Genomic DNA, 18,087 nt, shown 5'->3' with positions numbered 1-18,087 from the left:
GGAATACAAAAATGCTTTGGCATAAGCAAGACATGAAACACAAATTAAGGAAGACAGAGATCTTTAATGTTTTGTGTCACATTTGCTTAATTGTACCATATTTGCATGAATTTTATGAATGATAAAGGCAGTCTATCTGACCCCCAGATTAAAATGGCTCATTTTGTCAAGACAGACTGGATCGAGGGGTCTTGCACAAACCCTGAGCCAATAGTCTCCCTTAAGACTTGGCTTTGGTCCTGCATCCTGCTTCAATATAACGTAGTATGATGCGCTACCAAGTGGAAGGTCCTAAACTGGGTCAGATAGTATTCTGCAATGACGTATTCCTGTCCTTTTAAAGACTGTTGCAGAATTTGCAGGTTCTCTTGTCATCCTTGTGTTACAGCTTGTGCATAATCACAAGACGGAGCCACAAGTGCAGTTTAATCCAAATAATTCAGTATGTTACGTTGTTCTTTTAAAGCATCCCTGTCTGGTCAAGCCAGTGGTTAAGGTGGTTAACCAGTGCCATTCCTCTCTTCCTTTTGGTTTGCCCTCACCACTGACAGAAGCTTTGTGTTGTGACTCACGTTGGGATTGATGGAAAATTCTCCTGTTACCCGAAAACACATCTTGTGCATCCTCCGGAATTAAAGAAGGTGCTGCAAAACAATTTATCTGCTGTAGCTCATTATTCAGTACGCCACATACTTTTTCTCCAAAGCCTCAGTGTCTAGGACAGAAATACACTGTATACTGTAAGAAGAATTTTTCAGATGTATGTCACCGGAATGAGCGAATTCAGGAAGATATGAAGTATATAAATCCCTCCATGCTGAGCACCTGGACCCAGATTTCACAGAGGGAAGTAGGTCGGGCGCGATGTTACTCGAGCATAGACAGCTCCCGGGAAGCCAAGGCCAGGGAGGCGGCGAGTCCCTCGGCGCTCCCTCCCACGCTCTCCTGGTGGGAGGTGAGATGGTGTCACTCGCAGCAGAACAAGGCTTCAGGTTAATACCGTCCCTCTGCGTCTGCCTTGCAGAAATTAAAGAGGTTTTTCTCTGCGTCAAATGACGAATTAGGCCTTACCGCTCCTACGGGCCATGTACGCCAGTATTAAAGAGCAACTGCCCTCAGCTGCGAATTACCCTCTAGGGCTAGATGGCCATCGGCAATGCTCCTGCCCTTCCTCTCTTCCAGACTGATGAAAGAAGACGACCCCAGACAAAACCTCCTTCAAAGTCCACAGACCGGAGGCGTTCCCATCGCCGGAGCAATTCCTCGGCTGCCTGCAACCCTTGGACCTGGGGCTTGGCCGCCGGGTGAGCGTGGTGGGAGAGACGGCGCGGGGATGGTAATGCTGCACGCTGGCCAAGGACTCCCACGCGGCGTTGCTGATAGCTCAAGGAAGAAAACACCAGCGTGGAAATCTTAAGGGGAAAAAGCAAGGGCGTAAGTGTCCCGTATGACTTAAAACCAGGATCCACACATAAGATTATCATTGTTAAATTTAATGATTTACATCACGAGGGTTTATGTTCAGCCTTGCAGGTGCTAATGTGAATGGAATAATATGAGTGGAGTAACATAAATGGAATACTTGAATGTAACTTTAGAGGTATTTGTCAAATTTGGAGGTGGAAAGTACATCTGAGGCCTGAGCCTTGCGTGCAGGAAGCCTTATGTGTTGATTGAGCTCTGAGGTTTGCAGGAAGAGACACTGAAGCCAGCTGTGTCTGCTGGAGGCTGAGTAAGTCTCAGGAAATGTGGAAAGGCATTTGCTCATTCCCAAACTGAAGGGATCTATACGCCTTTAAGTGCTAAGGATTTAAACAATGCCAAAACAGGAAGAGAAAAGGTTATGATATTGCAGGTTGAGGAGATGGCAAAGAGGTTTCGAATAGTTTAAATGTGCCTCAAAAAAAAAAAAAAAAAAAAAAAAAAAAAAAAAACACCACCCTGTGACCCTGTGACCATCCTGGCCACCACCTGCTTCAAGGCTGTTGATCGTAGCATGTATGGCCCCGACCCGAGCCCTTTCTTTCTTCTTCTTTCTGATGATGACCTTTAATATTTCACTCCTGGCGTAGGTCAATGCTGTGGTAGGAATGTAGAGTACCATTTTCCGGCCCAACATTTGTTAAGTTGGGAAGGGCAGCTATGCTACATTCATGGAGGGATATAAAATATTGATTGCTGCAATAAAAGCTTATGGTGATTGGTAGTACACTTAGAATGCACCACCAGATAGTATTACATATGTAAAAGATTCGCATCCCCACGTGATGCCAGTTATTAGAATAATCCCTTGAGAAAGCCTGGAAAGACGTGAAAAAGCATTCCATATGGCATTTAGCAGCGCAGAGCGAGTTTCAAGGCTGCAAGAATATGCTGAGGAAAGCTGTGTCTTGTTTTTCATGCAGAGTTCCTATGTGTGCCTCCTAAATTTCATTATTTTCACCACGCACATCTGGCCGCCAGTTAATACATTAGGAGGGAGGAGGCCAAATAAACAGTAGAAGATTGGTCGCTGTAGCCATAGAAGTGTTGGAGGAGGAAAGCAAATGTTGCTCTGTGTTTGCAACCCTGTGAGTGGCAACTGAAGGTCATATTTTTCTACTGCATTTCCCTGGAGACTGCTCTTTTCGAATGGGTACCCGTAAATGATGGGGCACTCCTTGGCCTAATGAAGTGGTGAAAGAGATGTCCTTCAATAGGCGTCGAGCTATGAAATGATACCGGTAATCATTAAAATGTTTTCCTGTACCTTCTTCCTCTGGTTTGTTTTATGGTGAGGGCTCCTGTTGCCTCTTATGCATTGAATAGTCAGAGATTAACTTATGAACTAAGTTATACTAGGGGTACGTATATTAGAGACAAAACACCCAGTACTTTTCTGTATACTGGCACAATTTCCAGTTTTAAGTATTTTCCTTCCTCGCAGACTGCAAAAGACATGGGACCTGTGCCCCTGGACCAGTGAAATGGCTTATAGTCTGCCATCAGGCAGCGTTGACAACTCTAGGAGATAAAGGAAAGGCATTTTATTGGTTAATCTATCTAGAAAAAAATTACTCCTAGTAACCACAGATTGTTTAAAACCCTTTAACAAGAGGGGTTTTTCCCTTCACTAATTGACTACACTAATTAAACATATGCAAGTGTAGCCATTTCCAGTGCTGCTTAATAGCTTCACTTAAATGAAGTGCTGTGGCAGTTTCTTCCATGTAAAAAGGTTTTGTGCTATGACTTTTCTGTCCCAGAGAGTGTTCCCTGTTTTTTTGTGTGTTGGAGACCACAGATGCTCACAGCTCACGTTTCATATTCCTCAGCAGAAGTGGCTACAGTCACAAATCTGTGTGCACCTAGGACTTGCAGTAAGACCTAATAAGGGTGCTAATGATCCCTTTGAACTATATTATGAATTCAGAGTCAACAGAAAGAAATCTAAGCGGGTAAAATAATGCAAGAGCATGACAAGAGCACTCCACTAGCCCTAACCCCAAGTTTGGCATACTGCTGTCCTGAAAAGAAATGCCAGCTAGCAGCCATGAGCGAGTTCCCAGCGTGTGGGAAACCTGAAGGGTTTATTAAGAGCTTGAGGACAAAAAGTGGTGTGACAGTGTGCAGTAAATTTTCAGAAGAACTGATTTTAAATCTGTTTTTAAATATGATCCATATGACGTACTTGCAGTTTAGCGGAGACTTTATAGTAATAATTTTCAAGACAAGAGGCACCGTTATACCTTAGTTTTATGTAAGACCATTTAGCAGATCATCGAGCAATTCCTGTCAGCACTGACTGGGAGCAGTACATGTAATTTGTCCTTGAATTAGAGTCTGAAGGCTGCTGATGCCTTAGGTAACTTCTTCAGTGGTTAATTTGATGCCTGAAAAGGAAAAATGCCTTTTCTTAGTGTTAATGTACCTAGCTGTTGATATCTAGTACTTGATCTCATTTTGGTTTTGCTTGTTTACAGTGCAGAAACCTTTACAAGGAAGTCATCCTTCGAGCCCGTCGTTGTTTAGGTAGGCGGACCGTGCTTCTTCAGCCTGTTGCATGGTGAAGCACAGTTCTGAACCTGGATTCATCCTTACGGCTTTTTCTGAACGGTTCCTGGTTCACCAGCTCCTTTTCAGGAGCAGACGCTGGAGCTGGTGCTATTCCCACAGATTCGCTGGTGCTGCCAGCAGTGGTATAACACTTTCTTACTTCTGCTAAGCTTTCTGCCAGCCATACCTTCAAGCATACCATGTTCTCTGCACTGGGACTCCACACAGTTTATCTGCTTCGATGCTAACCTCCTTGCCTATGGTATCACTCTCCGAAACTATTGTCACCATTCTAGGACCATTCTTTGTTTTTCAGATGCCTGACCTTAACTTGTGTGTGTGAAAATACATCTCTTTGCAGTTCACTCTGTGGTCAGCAGGTAAGCACTCTCATTTTGGAGAATATGCTATATTCTTCTTCTTGCAAAAAGCAGAGATTTCTGTGGAGATTTTCAATTTAAATAAATCTAAAAAATCCACTGAGCATAATTTTCCATTTTAAAATACCCCTGTTTAAAATTCAGTGCAACTTATAACAATCTACATTTGAGCAGATTGTAGAAGCAAGTAAAAAAGTAGACTGAGACTTAAGTGTTTAATGTCTATGAAAACTGTGGAGTGCTGATGCAGAGAAGAGAATTAGTGCTGTGTAGCAGGAGAGCCCAATGTCGGTAGGACTCCTCTCTGCAAGATATCCAAGTTGTGTGGCATATAGTGCGCGGATCGAAGGGGAAAAACAGAATAGCCACAGTTGTTAATGCCGGCATGGAGACCGGTGCTGTTCCCACCGAGGGAAGACCTCGGACCGCGACGTCTCACCGCTCGGTGAGTGTGGTCACGAGCCCCTCGATTTCGGAGCACCCTGCCCACTGCCTGACACCACCGACACGCTGAACGCTCCCTGGAGCCCTTGGAAGCTGTTTCTGAATATGTGAAGTGCAATGTAATGCTTCCTATTTCTAGTTAGGGCATCGATAATTTTTACTTATTTTTTACCTTAAATTCTCAGAGCTGGAGGACCTTACCAGGAAAATGGGAGAAAAAACCCACTTTCTTACTAAAGTAGTTTTATAGACATGAATTAATTCAGAGTTTGTTAAACAACTATAGTGATGAGCATCACTGTATTTTTAAAAACCTGTTTTTAAGAGTCCTGCAGGGAAGTTAATGATTTTGACTGCAAAATACTTTGGATAGTGTGAAATTAATAAGACAGGAGATCTTGCCCTGAACAATAAGGATGAAACAAACATACTGAATAGTTGCTCATTTAAGGTCCAAAACCTGTTTCATGCAGTGAATGAGGCACAGATGCAAAAAAAAAAAATGTTCATACTTTAAGACTGTATCATAATGTATAAGCACCTGGAGGCTAGATTAAGTCTGTACAGGCACCTTTGGAGTTCTTGACTGCAACTTTATTGCTCCGTTAATGCGATTTTATATGGAGCATACAGTTAGATCTTTCACTGACTCCAGCATCTAGTAAATGCTGTTTCAATCTCAGTGTCTTCAGATGATTCTCTCAGGTGATGCGTGTTGTAAAAAGAACAAAAAATATGCCAAGAACTTTTTCATCTCTGTATTAACATATACAGACTCCATAGATGTTTTGACAGGGTAACTGCAAAATATTATTAGTTTATTTACATAATAAAAAGGTGCAGGGTGCCCTAAAATATCCATGCGCAAGAATTCCAACATCTGTTTTTATCTTGTGCTTTTTTTCAAAGGAAAGTATGCAAAATAATTATGTTTAAAGCCACCAAATATTTTTATACCAGAATAAAAAATAGTACCTTGCCAAAAGCTAACTGACCCCCAACTTTAAATCCCTCACTTGCTCTGAACATAAAATACTTCTATTTTAAAGGCCTTTTTTATGGGCTGTTATCCATGCTCTTGTTTGCTCTTTATGTCAAAGAAAAAAAGGATAACGATGTGTTTTCAGCTGTTGGGTCTTTCTTTCCATAGAGTTTGGAAGACGCACAGCTCCAGAAAGCAGAGGGAGAATTGCAAATCTAAAGTTTGTTTTTGTTGATGTTTGGCTTAATAGTCAATGTTATAAAAGGACACCTGGCTCTCCTGAATGTCACAGATAAGATCAGAGTTCATTCAGGATCTGAGTAGCCTAGAAATGGACAGAAGAGAGAATTAAGCTTGGTATGTTCATGATGTGAACATGCACAATGAAATCCTTATGTTCTATGTATACTTCTCCTGAAATTGCTAAAAATGACAGAGAAATCACAGAAGATTTAAAAATATCAAACATGTAAATATTAGCTTTTCCATGATCACATGTCTAAAAATCAATGCTGTGATTATTTGTGCCTTTATAAAAACTAATGCTGTCCTCAACTTTTCCCCATTTTGTAGAAAACACAGCATCCTGTTAAGGGTGTTCTGCCTTGAAGCAGAATAAGCTTTTTTGACTCCACTGGCCAGGGACCTTTTCACGCTGTTTTTAAGAAATAGTTCTTTCTTTGCTTACGAGCTCTTTTGAGAAGTAATGGATTATAATATAAACTACCCATTATGAAGGGTGAGAATTGAAATACTGCCATTTTTTTAAGTGCTCAGCCTGTTTTTCATGGGGTAGACATTCCCTTGAACAAGTTCCCTCATTTAAAATATTGGCTTTAGTATTCTCTTTATATAAAAAAAAGAAAAGAAAAAGAAAGTAGATTCCCCTGAGCAAGTGATATCGATCACGCTCTAAGCTGTTTTTCGCCATGTTAAGCGAAATTCGTTGGCCTTGAATGATGTTGGCTTTGTCCTCGGGGGAGTGACATGTGGCTCTGCCACGGTGAGGTCGACCAGCCTGGGTGAAGGCTGATCACTTGACTCCAGCACTGGGCTAGGAAGCGTGTGAGTGCGGCGCTCTGGTTTGCTGCGTCAAGCCTTACACAGGATAATTTCTCTGCATTTCATTTCACCATTTTCAGAAGACGACGGTCATCCGTCCTGACCTCACAGAGCAAGGTGTCTGCAAGATACTGATATTACAATAACGTGTCTTGGTACTCAAGTAAGTACTATTCCAGCCAATGCAGCAGCAGCGAAGATGGTAAAAAAGAGGAATATGGAGAAAGCACCTGAAAACAGCCTATTAATAATCTTGTAAAGATTACCTCAACAGGGATTGATGAATAACTCAAAGAATACAGCAACCCCATCTTTCTTATATGCTTCTCCTTCTCTAGTCCTCCCTCCTCTTGCACTAATTAAATATAAATTTTCTGTGCTTAAATTATGCACATTGCTCGTGGTTTTCTTTATTTTCTCGCTTGCTTCTCACCCAGATTGTTTACATCTGTGACAGCTGATGACCTGAGGTGTGGTCATGTACAAGAGATGAATTATTTCACCTAGCGTCAGTCAAAGTTTCAGCAGTGAAATGAACAGACAGTGTTAGCCACAAGGTGCGTATCTGAGAAGTCTGTAGTGTTTGCATTTGTCTTCTTTGGCCCATTTTTGTCCTTTTTCTTTTTTAATGCTGCAGTTTGACATGAGGTGCAAGGGTGTTTTTTCTCTTGCGGGCAATGCTCCAGGTTATAAAGATCCCACTGTCCAACCTGGAGAGTTACCCGTTACTTGATACTTGCAGAGAAGGGATATTCAGAAAGTGGTATTTTGTCGCGGTTGGTCACTGCTCCAAAAGGACTTCCCTCAAGGGTGGAGGTCTCCCGAGGATCCGCCTGGATGGGGCCGGTGCCTAGAGGGCAGCCTCCGGCTGCCGACGGTGTCCCGGTCCGCAGCCGGCCCTGCACTTTGTAAGGCCGCTGGCGCTGGGCGGAAAAGGGGCGTCCTGGTGCTGCAGGAAATGCTGAGAGCCAAAGGTCGGGGATGCTGGAGTAGCAGGAGACGCGTTAAAGCTCATCCTAGTCTATTTTGGGATATGCAGCTGAATAATCCTCACCGTTTACAGCAGCCTGTGAACCAGCTGCAAGTCCTTCCCCTTGTAAATACCGTGTATTTTAAAGTCAGCTGTTCTCACAGGAGACCACAGCCCGGGTGTTAAAATGATATCAGTCCAGTACCGTACTTTAGAGCTTAACTTTGATACAGCTTCAGGTTTTCTACTTAGAGTGCCATGTTTTCTCATTTCTTATGAATGTCACCACCTTCATGGATTTTTATACTGTTAACTTAGAGCCATTCATTTTCAATATATCTTATTTTTCCTCTTCAGTGTAACTTTTCTGCTTATACTAGCCTTTAATTAGTTTTCAGCTTACACTCTGTTGACTGCTCGGTGCATCCCTTCCCACAGGACTCTCTGGCTCGCTGCTCTGGGGAGTTAGCACAGAAACAGGGAGACCAGCACAGTGAGACCTGTGCACGGCTCGTGTGAATGATGCTATAGCCTGAGACAACAGCAGGCGATTCCGGTTTCAGTGTTGGTGATTGGAAAGGACGCTGGAAAAGGACTTTGGTTAATCTAGTGAACTGCCAGAAATGCAATCTGAGAAATAAATCCACTTGCAGATGCCTGATAATAATGAATGTGCAGAAATTTGGGATGTTTAGGGATGGTTGTATTGCATAATGGAATCTGCCTTAGGCTTGAGCAACATCGTATAACCCTACAGAGTTGCATTAAACTTTCTCATGAGGGCAGATTTTATTTTACTATCAGTTAGCACATATTATGCAATCTGAGTCGTAATTGATAAAACAACTGCATGCACCAAGGAAAACAGCATCATTTATTTGCAAAGTACTTGAAAATGAGAATTGGTTCAGTTTGCTCTAGACTCACTGAGATAATATAATTCAGGACTTCATGAAAGTAATTGTTTTTAAAAAATAATTATCAGGGCTGTCACATTTTTTACAGATCTGTGGAACCTGAATTTATCTACTTTATATGGCTCCATAAACCATACATATGTACTTTCAAACACTTAGTAAATGTAGTCTCATTATTTTTTCTGTCTTTTCTTTTCTATCATTGCTGCCGTATGTGTGTTTAATATTCTCTTTTATAACATTTCTTCTCCTGACTGATAGGAGAATGCTGCTCTAATTTTACAGTAGATAGGAAAGTCACAGATGCTGCTTGTGTCAGTGCAGCTGTAAACATTTGGAAGAGCACCGAAAAAGAGAAAAAAACCTTCTTTAGTTACAGGCAACTTTGTAATTACAAGTGATGGATAATGCGCGTGGGTGGAAAGAATCTCTGTCCCTCATTTAGCAGCTATTTTAATATCGCCCCGGGGACGGGGGATTCCAGAGCAAGCAGTGTCTGAGGCCAGGAGCTGGGAAGCGCAAAATGGGTTTGGAGCAGGGGCTCCCTCTCCCACCTGATCGTTCGCAAGATTTCAGTGCAGATGTGCCATCTGCTGAAACGCACAGTCCGCTCAGCCTAAAACCGAGATTAAATGCATCTGCAGCCTGGATTACACTCTGACACTTAGGTGAATTGCTACCAATTTTTGATGCTTCCCTGTTAGCCCGTGAAGTGGACCCAGTGATTCGCTCTCCCCAGCTATATAAACCCAACTGGAAAAACTGCAAGGCTGAGTTTGTCCGGGAGGGTTAAAATTTGTGTGGCAAGAGAGAGCTTCTATTGCGAGTCAAAAATTCTCCCTGAAATCAATTTATTTGTTTTATGGTAAATGGAGGCCAAACATTCTCTCAGATATCTGGGAAAAATGCCAGAGCTTTCTGCATGCATCTGATGATAAACTGCCTCTGTAGAGACTAGCAGGAGCTACGGCTGCTCCCTGTGCTTGCAATGGCAAAACTGGGAGGCCGTAGGTAGCTCTTTAGTTCGCCTCAGAGCACCACCTGACACGGTCTGCAGCGTACGATGGTCCACCTGAGGTCACGCTGTGTCTGCTGCTGAATGTTTTCCAACCCCTTTGGACCTTTTCATAACCAGGGGATGAACAGCTCTCCAAGAGCACTGCTTGGCAAGTGTATGCTGCAGTTCGCTGGTCTGCCACTCCGAGGAAGACTCCATAGCAGAAATGTGCCCCATAACTGCATGAGTATTAGTGGAGGTTTTCATGGGGCTCAGATAGAAATCCTGACTTTGCCCTGATTCAGTACTGTAGATCCTGGCAACTGGGGAAGACCTCAGAAATGCCTATAATCTCCTTTTTGGGTAGGTGGAGTAGAGAGGGAGAAGCTGGTGCCATCGGTGCAGGGGTGAGGAGCTGGGATGGAGGGAGGGTCTGGCCACTCAAGCAAGTTTGGCTGGGTACAGTCCCAGATGGTTTGTGGTCTATGGGACTCATTCGGTAGCTGGAAAACAGATGTAGTGCCAAACAATTAAAAGGCTGTTTAATGTAATGTTTCATGTAGAGAAGGGTAACCTGACAACTGAACAAGAAGCTTGAAGTGAGGAACATGGAAACACCAAGAGAAGGAAGCCATCAGCCGAGCCCTCGTTGCTAGGGCCGCCTCAGGTGCACCATTTCCCAGCAAAAGCTGGAAGTCGGCTTTGAATTGCCATGCTTCAAAGAGCTACCAGGGAGGTTAAACTGGTGGTATGGTGCGATCAAGGAACGTGGGAGCAGCACAGCATTATTTCCAAGCCACAAAGAAAATTGCCATCCGGGACAGACTCAGCCTTGTTCTCCAGCATACCTGGAGGCAGAATTTGGCCACCGGCTCCCCAGTCCACAAGTTAAAGGAGCCTCCCTCAGCCTGAGATCTGGAAGTAAAAATGTCATCACAGCACCATGTAGGTCACAAAATATTTAAAGCAGGTGATGGTTAAAAGATAAGATGATGTCTGCTTGATGAGAGATGTTCAGAAGTCCATTCAGGTGAAGGTCTCAGTTTTTAGATTTCTAAATGCGAAGACTTAAAGATTTTTATTTGCCCACTTGTAAAACAAATGCAGAAGTATGACTATGGAAAATACACCCAGTCATTAAACTAAGGTTATAAATAGAAAATGAACGCTGAGATGACCATTTGATGGTGAAAGTCCTGCCCATGCAAACGCTTTTAACCTCTCCCAGAAGACGGCAGGTTTTACTCCTGTCCTCTTGTAGCCAGATGGTACTCCCCAGCGATGGGGGCTCGACCTGCTCTTTGCGTTGGAGAGGAAGAGAGGGAGGAGCAGGGTGAGAAAAAATGGCTCTGAAACACTGTACTTTCCTCCCGAGGTCCTCACCTCCAGTCGGGAAATTGTGGTCTTCTGCGCAGAGGAGTGTCCTGTTTTCCTGGGAAGCTAACAGTATATGTGGGAAAGAATCAGGTAGGAAACATATGGACATGCATGACTTCAAGGAGCTTTTAGAAAGGCTGGCAGAGCAGGTATGTCAAATACTTTTTAACTAAAAGCTATCTATATTAAGGCCAAAGCAGTGATTTCATAACAGCTTAGCTGAAATTATTGTACTTTCTAGACAGCAGCTTTCACATGAGAACTGGATGGGCTTAGGTCTATTGCTGGTTTATGGCAGAGACTTTGGTGTTCGAAATAGTCGCTGAGGCAGGGCATAGTGGGAGCTCTCCTGATCCCAAGGGAAAGCCGCAATCTTGGAGGCCACAAGAGCTTTCCCTGTTCCCCTGCATCCCCCTCCAGCCGCCAAAGGTTCGAGCTCACTCATGTTGGGGAAAGCAGCCAGGTGTACCTGGAGGGTCTGATCGGCCAAGTGGTGCCGCAACGTGCAGGATGGGGGGGCCCAGGCGTTCTGGGGTGTCCCGAGGCACCCTGGGACTCAGCCCGGAGCATCAGGGTGGGAAATAAAAAAATAAAAAATAACCATTATCCCCTGGGCACCTGGAGACACCTGGCAGTATGACCTTGTCCTCGCTGTGCCTGGAAAAACGTCTCTGCTGGGTCCTCGTGGTTATTTCACTGCGAGGGATTTTGTACTGAGACTTTGGAAGCAGCTCATTCAATGGAGAAACAGGTTTGGGAGCCAATGGAAAGTCCCACTGGAAAGTAAGGTGCCAGTGCAGAACTTTTTTAGAGCTAAACATGCATAGTATTTAAGCTATAAGCAGTAGGTCATTCTTTCACACGCTGGATTAGGACAGGGAATTTTCATGGGTTCATCCCCGTGTTACACTTCTCCGTCTGTCTGTTTTTCTATCTCAATTTCTAGCACTGGCAAAAATATAAGTGAAGAAAATAAAGGAGTATCAAAGGAGTCTCAGGGGTAGGGAGGGGAAGAGGGAAAGGAATGCAGTTTTGGGGACCGGCAAATACTCCTGACCCCAAAGGAGTATCATAGCCGGGGTGTCGCAAAGGACTGAGCAAAATTTCTCCCTGTTTTGAGATAATGATAAAATAAAAAGGAAAGGAAATCTAGCATTTCATGGTGGTCATTAATTTCCTTGTGGTATCAGTTTCATCAGGCGAGCTGGCCCAGGTAACCAGCTGCTTTTAACTAAATGGCTTATCTCTTAGAAAACAAAATCTGTTCCCAAGGAACATTTCCTATCAGGCCTACAAAACATGTAATTGAAGAAAGATATATACCTACATCTTTCCCTTTGCTCCCATTTTCCCACCCTAAAAATAAACTTTACTGAAAGCCAGTTGAAGACTGAAAATGTTGTGCTATAAAGATTTCTATCGTATGCTTATAAAAACATCATGCCAATACACATAGGCCCCTCCTTTCCCTGTGAAATAATTAAAAACGAGCATAGTATCTCCCCTTCATGGATGCAAATGTGGCCTCAACTGCCACACAAAGTAAGCCACATCCTTCACTTCTGTCTAACCTATTCCAGAAATACTACTGGCAGAGTATTTTTGATAGTATTGTGTACTGGAGAAATGTTGACAGCTGGTGCCTTCTTAGGGCTCTGTATTTAGTGCAATCAGCAGATGCTCAGAGATAAATAGTATACGTGTTTTTCATAGACCTTCTCTGATAGCTTTACAGTTGTTGACATAGACATAGGCTGTTACTATCATTTCTGAGATACAGTATGAAAACTGTACGTTAGCCCAGTATGAATTGCAGGAAGTTATAGATGATTTTAAGCAGGCTTTATTAGATGGGACTCAGAGGGAAGCTGAGGTTGCCTGTATAGAAAAAGATATTCATGTTATATTATTTAGCACTGCTTTTTTAAAAATAACAAGGATTTAATTTTAAACTTGTTACAGACGAAGTCTAGGCCTCAGCCGTTACTTTCCTTTCTGCCTGGGAAAAAGGTGTAGTAAAAACATTGGCACGTGTACATAGGGTTAGCAGAGGCAACTGAAAGCTTCTGGGATCCTTTAAACTTCACTGAACTTTTTAAAGTATAATTGTATTGGGCCTTTTAGTGGTAAAATGATTCACTTTTTGTAGTGTTGGCAGTAAATTCTGTCTTGGGATAAATACCAATCTGGCAAAATCATCAATTTGTGACAGGAATGTGAAATAGAATGAAAAAGTTTTGATTATTTTTGCCTGATAAAACTTTAGATATTAAATGTTAAACTCATTGGCTTAATTCTATTAGTGTCATATAACCCTCTTCCTTCTCTTTGCTTCCTCTATCTTCTTAACATCAGTATAATTTGCTTAATGGAGCACATAAATTCAGGAATGACCTCAACTCTGTGTTTGGATAAATAAGAAAGAATCTAATAAAACAGAGAAGAATTTAGTTAGGGTTAATTTACACTTAATCATGATTATACCTTTTATGGCCTTTAGAAAGAACTGCCCTGTAGTCATTTGAGTTGCATTTTTTCTCGTTCTCTGTGACCCCCCTTTTTGTCAGAGTACAGCATGGCTTCAAAAGGCGGATGAATCTCTTTGCTGCGAAGGTGCATGCAGTTCCCCTTCTTGAGCAAAAAAAAAAAAAAAAGTACAAAAAATTATTTAGTCTTTCCAAATCTACTGCCCACATGCTCTGCACATGCTGCTTTCTGTCTACGTGGTTTCCAAATCTACTACTGACAGATTGCTGAGCAGCTAAAGCAGCTACTTTGCTTCTCTATAAAGTCTTCTGATGTTCAGGTCCTGAGTGCACGGTAGGTGATGGCCCTGTGCCATGGTCTTACAGTCGGATCAGTGTATCTCTCACAGGTTGCGTGGGGTATCTTAAGAAACGTGGAATAAATACGAATGAATACAGAACGCCTTGAGTTACTTTCAGATCTTAATTTATGGAAGTGCTAAATCTTTGGCTAGTTTCAAATGTACTGAAAATGAAAACAAATCATCTTGGTGGGGAATATAAAGACTAACTGGTGAAGAAGGTACAAGAAAAAAATGCTATATAAAAGGTGAAGACTCACAGGCAATAGCACTGTGAACGATGCTTCCTTAGTGGAAAATTAATTACTCAATATAGATTTTCCCTGGATGTTGGCCGATTTATTTCTATTGTATCACAAGCTATTTATTACACTGCAGCCGACATATGTGTGCTGTTTCCTCTTTTATACCGCTCTTTCCCTGCGATGGATCCACGACTGTAGGAATGATCACTCTGAGCTTCAAAATCCCACCTGAACCTTGGCTAACGCCTTGATGCCTGACACCAGTCTGGCAGTTCAGTCTCCTAGGACTTTATTTGTCGGCTGAGTCTGATTTGGTTTACTGATGCATACTAATGCCCAGCCCTTGTCCCAGGGGCCTCTGCGTGTGGGGTGGCCCTCTCGAACCGTGGACTTTCAAGAAGTTGCAGCAGGAGGATGTGGTAGTTCAGCTGCCACAGGGCTTGCTGTGTAACTCCTCTTTCCCATCACATGTTCTTTTCTTTCTCCGTTTTAGTTAATATGACATGTTCATCGTCAGCTATTTGAAGCAAATAGAAGGAAGTAGCAGAGTTTATTTATCCAAGTGAAGCTGGCAAGTTTTAAGACTGACCGCTGTATATGCAACAGAAAACAAAAAGCAAATGGAGCTGTAATTGCTAGCAGAAGCTAATGCCACTTGTACTGCAGCTGTGTGACTTTCTCACCATCTTATTCTAAAAATCACTCACTCTGTTTTTCCAAATCAGTGAAGAAAACACATCCTTCTGTGCAAAGTCTGTGTTTTTAAATGTTGCTAAGAAGCATTTTAAGCTGAGTCCACCACCTCTGTTCCTTCCAGTACATTTCATTAACTTGGAGGTTGTTACGGACATCAAATCTCATGGCAGGCTCCCATGGTTCTGTTCTATCAGAGCACTCATGGAAGCAACATTATTATAACTCATTGAAACGTGTCATTGGCACAAATTGGCATTGCTAATTTGATGCAATGAGATATCACCACGAATAACATTTTTACAGGGCTTTTAATAAAGCAAAAAAAAATATTTTCGCTCCCAGGAGTTCACACGCATGTGATTGTATTCATGTTACATCATATAAATGCAATGTGGGATACTTTTTGACTTAATCTTTGTGTTGCCTTGTGATGTATTGAAATTTAGTTCAGTCAGTCATGAAATGGTTTCTTTGTACAGCTGATACCACCAGAAAGTAGTCAGTGACAACAACCAGACAGGAATCAGACTTTTTGTTTGGCAGCAAATTCTACAAGTTTAAGAGAAATTTTTGAAATTTCTCTTAAAACAAAACGCTAATGAAAAAAGTCCTATGTGTCAATTGAAACAAGTGGTTTTGATGTCAACACTCTGCAAATAAATTCTTAAAGTGAAACTAATGCAATTTTTTTTTCAAAGTGAAAAGCCAAATTACTCCATTCTAGAGATGTCCAAGCAGAACGATATTGGAAATTTTCCCCTTCTTTTCCTTATGTGAAATAATGCAAGAATGGAATACATCTGTAAAATGTTACACTCCTGATCAATTGACATTTTCTGTTGGGGGGGCAAATGCTGTTAGTGAATTTCTGATCATCTATGAACAGCAGGATCTGCAAATAAGAAGTGGTGACTCAAGGGATGCCACATAAATATTTGTCAACTGAAGAAAAAAAGTTTGGTTCATGTTTGTTTTGGAGAGATTTGGTCCATTTTTTATTTTACTAACTCTCTTACTTAACGGCTGGTTAATGCATGTCTGTTGTCTCTCTGCTACCCTTCTCAAATGTAGTATTGAGTAGATCTATTGGCCAAAAAAAGTTTGTTTGTCCATGCAGTAACCTTGCTGCTGTTTTTTCTCATGTGTATCTATCCATGGCAGAATTATAATGTCCTTCATTGCAAATCCGCAGTGCTCCACTGTTATGTGAGCTGTGCATCCTTTCCATTAATGCAGGGAACGAGGAAGAAGCGATCTGGGTAGTTCAGGGAATTGTTAATGGACTAAAAGCCCTTTTTATGTAGCTCATTGGTTTGGACAGCTGGCCTTTTCCAGCAATTATGAAGAGCTGATATGACCCATTGGCTTGCTTGTAGTCACAGAATCACAGAAGGGCTGAGGTTGGAAGGCACCTCTGGAGATCTTGTCCAACCCCCCAGCTCAAGCAGGGCCACCTAGAGCACCTTACACAGGATCTCATCCAGGCGGGTTTTGAATACCTCCAGAGAAGGAGACTCCACAACCTCTCTGGGCAACCTGTTCCAGTGCTCAGTCACCCTCACCGGAAAGAAGTTTTTCCTCATATTCAGATGGACCTTCCTGTGTTTTGGTTTGTGCCTGTTGCCTCTTGTGCTATCGCTGGGCAGCACTGAAAATAGTCTGGTCACATCCTCTTTACACCCTCCTTTCAGATACTTATATACATTGATAAGATCCCCTCAGTCTTCTCTTCTCCAGGCTAAACAGGCCCAGCTCTCTCAGCCTTTCCTCATGAGAGAGATGCTCCAGTCCCCTAATGATCTTCACAGCCCTTGGCTGGACTCTCTCCGGTAGCTCCCTGTCTCTCTTGTACTGGGGAGCCCAGCACTGGACACAGTACTCCAGATGTGGCCTCACCAGGGCTGAGTAGAGGGGGAGGTTAGCATCTTCCTAATGCAGCCCAGGATACCATTGGCCACGTTGGCCACAAGGGCACATTGCTGGCCTCATGGTTAACTTGCTGTCCACCAGGACTCCCAGGTCCTTCCTGGCAGAGCTGCTCTCCATCAGGTCAGCCCCCAGCCTGTCCTGGTGCCTGGGGTTATTCCTCCCTGGGTGCAGGACCCTGCACTTGCCTTTGTGGAACTTCATGAGGTTCCTCTCCGCCCATCTCTCCAGCCTGTCCAGGTGTCTCTGAATGGCAGCACAGCCCTCTGGTGTATATATGAGTGTAATGTTTTCTACTTCCATTTTGTTCAAAACTCTTTGGGAGGATTTTTCTTTATTCACTTTCCCTGCTGATTTTCTAAATACATAGTACTAAGATGGGAAGCAAGCCTGGGAAATTTCAGTTTGAAAGCTGGGTCTAATTGAAAGCAGAGGTTTACAGTGAAAATACTTCAACAAATTTAACTCCATTTGTTGTGGTCACTGCAGGTTCAGCTATAATGCAGTCCTCATATCATACGGCGTCACGTTCCCGGGGAACTCGGAGAAGAAATCAGGGGAAAGATAGGCTAGGCAAATATTTACTTATTTAGAATGATCACAAAGGAATCCCTTGCAATATTATTGAGAATTAAATGAGTAATTGTTTTTTGCTCCATCTGTGCTAGGAGAGAAATTGTGTGTTCTTAAGCATTTATGTTACCCTTTTGTTTCTGATGCCAAGTGGTAGATGAGCACCCTGAGCTCGGTGCATGTTACCTCCATGGCCAGCAAGGGTCGAGGGAGCACTGTGTCTGTGCGCGAAACCTGGGGATGACCTTCCTCGTGTGCAGGCAAGGTGTATGCAAGAGGAGTTGCAGTCCCGCTTCAGATGTCCTCAGGGGGAAGCCTGGGATTTGGATCTAAAGCAGCCGTTCAGGAAAAAATACATCTGAAGGTTCTCGTTGCCAGGCAAAACCATTTGGTTTAGGAGTTGGAGCTGTGATACTATTTTCAGCAGGATCCTCAATGAACTAGCCCTCACAAAATAGGTAATAAATTTCTTGGCCTGCTTACCGGTGATATCTCTGGTGAGCTGGCTGCTGCAGCACTTTTTCCACCCTTTATTAGCTTAGAGTTGAGTGCTGAGTTTCAGTGTATTTTGCGGCTGCTTTTCCCCAAAACGCAGAACATGATGTCTTTTTCTCCCACTGTTTGACTCCTTCTGTCATGAAAAAAATATTTAAATT

This window comes from Dromaius novaehollandiae, chromosome Z (assembly GCF_036370855.1).
Source record: "Dromaius novaehollandiae isolate bDroNov1 chromosome Z, bDroNov1.hap1, whole genome shotgun sequence".
In the NCBI taxonomy this organism is placed as follows: domain Eukaryota; kingdom Metazoa; phylum Chordata; class Aves; order Casuariiformes; family Dromaiidae; genus Dromaius; species Dromaius novaehollandiae.
The sequence above is the reverse complement of the archived record's forward strand: the minus strand, read 5'-3'. Positions refer to the sequence as shown.